Below are 4064 nucleotides of genomic sequence, written 5' to 3'. Positions count from 1 at the left end.
TTAACTTGATTCCATTAGAAAACAAATTTTTTGTTTAGGATATTTTGATCTTACAAAAATCAGTTGAGTACCTTATAGCTGACATTCAATATTTCAACTGTAGAACTCTTAATGATTGTTTTAAAAAAATAAACCAGGTTTAAGATGTGTGCCATACACTAGTTACACACATGCTAATAAGTAATGGACTTATGGACTTGAATGTATCACATCATGGAAAGATGAAAACAATAACTAAGTATTGGACATAGTTATATATACATATACCGCACCTACTCCCAATGTGCTGGAGGGTCCTCTGGTGCAGTAGACAAGAGTCAGGATTTGTCCACTTTCTCTCCTCCGACTACTGTGCACCAGATGATTATCAGTAAAGGAGTTGATGAATGATAATTGTTTGGTGCTATTGCTGGCCAATTAAATTCAATATCAAACCAAAATGCAAAACCAATGTAGACATGCAGTGGTGCTGTAGAACAAGAGAAAATTATTTCCATAAATGAGATATATCATATTTTTCGATAATAATAAATGTTGAGAAGGAAAGAAGAAATTAACAAGATAAATGTGGAAGGGAGCAAATATAGAATATGTACCACATGTTACCAATAATCTTTACACGAGCAAACCCCATCCTTAAAATGATGAAATCGAAATCCATCTCTCATTATAAGTTCCCTTGAGGTGATAAAAGACAATAGCTTTATTACCGAGTGACAATCATGGTAGACACGGAGATTTTTCATCACATATAAAGGCATCCAAGATGGCAAACTCAGTAACCCAAAAGCAAAAGCAAGCTTTTCACTATGGTATTTCTGACTCCTATGGGGAGAAGAAATTGGACTAATATATCTTCCTGTATGTTCTATCTTCTTCATCATCTCCTCCAATTTTATATAAATTTTCTTTATCTGTGGATGATTGGTGTCATCTACGGTGAATACATGTACCGAGTTATCAACCTCTATCCAACTACAGCCTGGACTATTTCGAATTCCCTTCACTTTCATTAGCTTTTTCATATTAGCAAAACCTTCTATCTCTCCAGATTCAGCATATATATTTGCTAGAAGGACATAATTACCAGAATCTTCAGGATTTAATTCCACCAAGTTCTTCAAGGCAATTTCTGCTAGATGTGATTCATGATGGATTGGACATGATCCAAGTAGAGCCCCCCAAACAGTAGCATTCAGCTTAAAAGGTATTTCATTTATCAATTCTTTAGCCTCATTTAGCATCCCTGCTCGTCCAAGCACATCTACTATACAAACAAAGTGCCCATTTGTAGGAGAAATACCAAAAAATTTAGTCATGGATTTGAAGTAATGTTTACCCTCTACTATAAGCCCCATATGACTGTAGCCAGATAGAACAGAAATATAACTAATGTGATCAGGTTTGCACTCGGTCTTCAACATATCCTCAAATGTCTCAATTACTTTCTTGCCTAAACCATTTTGAGCATATGCTGCCATCATAGCATTCCAGGAAATAAGGTTTTTCACATGTATTGAGTCAAAAACTTTTTGTGCTGCGTTGATTTGCCCACATCTTGAATATACATGGTAACAAAACTATTTGCAATTGAAACATCCGATATAAGGGCAAACTTAATGGCATGCCCTAATTGAAGTAGCTAAAGAGATCCAGTCTGGTTCTACTCCTTTTCTTCTCATCAGAACATACAACTTCAACCCTTCTTCCGATAACCCATGTTGAACATATGTGCTTAGCATCGAGTTCCAAGTGATGACATTGCGCTAAGGCATTAAATCAAAACATTCACGAGCTCTGGAAATGTCTCCATTCTGAGAGAAGGCAGTGATCATGGATGTCCATGATATAGTATCTCTAAGTGGCATCAATCTAAATGCAAGATAAGCTTTTTCAAAGTCGCCAAACTTTGAATACATTGTAATAATTGCATTCCCTACAGGAACATAAAAATCCATACCACTTTTGATTGTATATCCATGAAGCAGCTCCCCAATAGCAGCATGATTTTGTTCTAAATAAACCCTAAGAACAGTTGCAAGGGTAACATCATCCAACACAACAGAAGCTTGTCTCATTTGGTTAAACAATGCCAGAGCATCTTCTTCAAGTCCAAACTAAGCTATACCAGTGATCAAGCAAGTCCAAGATACTTCATTGCGTTCCTCTAAGCAATCAAACACGCGCCTCGCCAATTCTAAGCGTCCACACTTAGGATACATATCTATCAAACCACTTCCCAAATAGGCATCTAAGACGTGCTCCACGTGAAGAACCCGAGCATGCAAGTGTGCATCCCATTCAAGATCACCAATGCTGGCACACGCGCTGAGTACACTACCATAGGTCATGAAATTCGGGTTAAACACCCTATCACACATCTCTAAAAACAAGAAAAGGCATTTAACCCCAAGGCCATGCTAAGAGAAAACTGAGATCAACGTGTTCTATGAAACAGAATCATGTTCCAGCATCCGAGCAAACAAATCAAGAGCCTTATAAGCTCCGTACAACCTAGAATAACCGAAAATCATGCTGTTCCAACAGAACAAACTGGGCTCCTCAATGCCAAAGAATACACTCTCCGTGAATCCAATCACTCCGCACTTAATGTACATATCAACAAGGGAGTTTTAGATGCTGATATGGGCTGCTAAATGATGAGCGGATATTTTATACGCTTTTTGTGGGTGTTTTAATATAGTTTTTAGTAGGATCTAGCTACTTTTAAGTATATTTTTATTAGTTTTTATGCAAAAATCATATTTTTGGACTTTACTATGAGTTTGTGTATTTTTCTATGATTTTAGGTATTTTCTAGCTGAAATTGAGGGACCTTAGCAAAAATCTGATTCAGAGGCTGATAGAGGACTGCTGATGCTGTTGGATTCTGACCTCCCTGCACTTGAAGTGTAATTTTTGGAGCTACAGAAATCCAAATGGCGTGCTATCAATTGCGTTGAAAATTAGATATCCAGAAATTTTCAGCAATATATAATAGTCTATACTTTGCTCAAGTTTAGACGATGCAAATTGGCGTTTAACGCCAGCTTTCTGCCCTACTCTGGCGTCAAACGCCAGAAACAAGTTACAAACCAGAGTTAAACGCCAAAAATAGGTTACAAACTGCCGTTTGACTCCAAGAATAGCCTATGCACGTGAAAGCTTCAATGCTCAGCCCCAGCACACACCAAGTGGACCCCAAGAGTGGATTTCTGCACTACCTATCTTAGTTTACTCGTTTTCTGTAAACTTAGGTTACTAGTTGAGTATATAAACTACTTTTAGAGATTTATTTTGTATCTCATGACATTTTACATCTGAAATTGTACCTTTGATAGCATGAGTCTCTAAATCCCATGGTTGGGGGTGAGGAGCTCTGCAGCGTCTCGATGAATTAATGCAAGTATTTCTGTTTTCTATTCAATCTCGCTTGTTTCTATTCTATGATATTCATTCGCACTTCAACATGATGAATGTGATGATCCGTGACAATCATCACCATTCTCAACCTATGAATGCGTGCCTGACAACCACTTCCATTCTACCTTAGACTGAATGTTTATCTCTTGGGTTTCTGGCTTACGAGTTTGATTGCCTCTCCTGACAACAGAGCATTCAATCCGTGAGTCCAGAGTCTTCGTGGTATAAGGTAGAACCAATGGGTAGTATTCCTGAGATCCGAAAACTCTAAACCTTGTCTGTGGTATTCCGAGTAGGATCCCAGAAGGGATGACTGTGACGAGCTTCAAACTCATGAATGCTGGCTGTGGTGACAGATGCAAAAGGATCAATGGATCATATTCCAACATTAGTGAGAACCAACAGATGATTAGCCTTGTACATAGACCCTTTTCACTGAGAGGACGGCTGGTAGCCATTGACAACAGTGATCCACCAACATACAGCTTGCCATGGAAGAAGACTTGAGTTAGTGAAGAAGAAGACAGTAGGAAAGCAGAAATTCAAAGGACAGAGCATCTCCAAAATTCCAACCCATTCTTCATTACTGCGTAACAAATATTCCTTTCATGCTTTTTCACTTTTCACATTAAAACTAAGAA

At 38.0% G+C, this 4064-nt stretch overlaps 1 pseudogene; it reads right to left on the bottom strand.

The window, feature by feature from the left end:
* Positions 1–289: 289 nt before the first annotated feature.
* Positions 290–2630, bottom strand: LOC107485064 (pentatricopeptide repeat-containing protein At4g13650-like; annotated as a pseudogene).
* Positions 2631–4064: the final 1434 nt, after the last annotated feature.

Source organism: Arachis duranensis, chromosome 4 (assembly GCF_000817695.3).
Source record: "Arachis duranensis cultivar V14167 chromosome 4, aradu.V14167.gnm2.J7QH, whole genome shotgun sequence".
In the NCBI taxonomy this organism is placed as follows: Eukaryota; Viridiplantae; Streptophyta; class Magnoliopsida; order Fabales; family Fabaceae; genus Arachis; species Arachis duranensis.
Note: the sequence above shows the minus strand (reverse complement) of the source record. Positions and strands in the feature narration are given on the sequence as shown.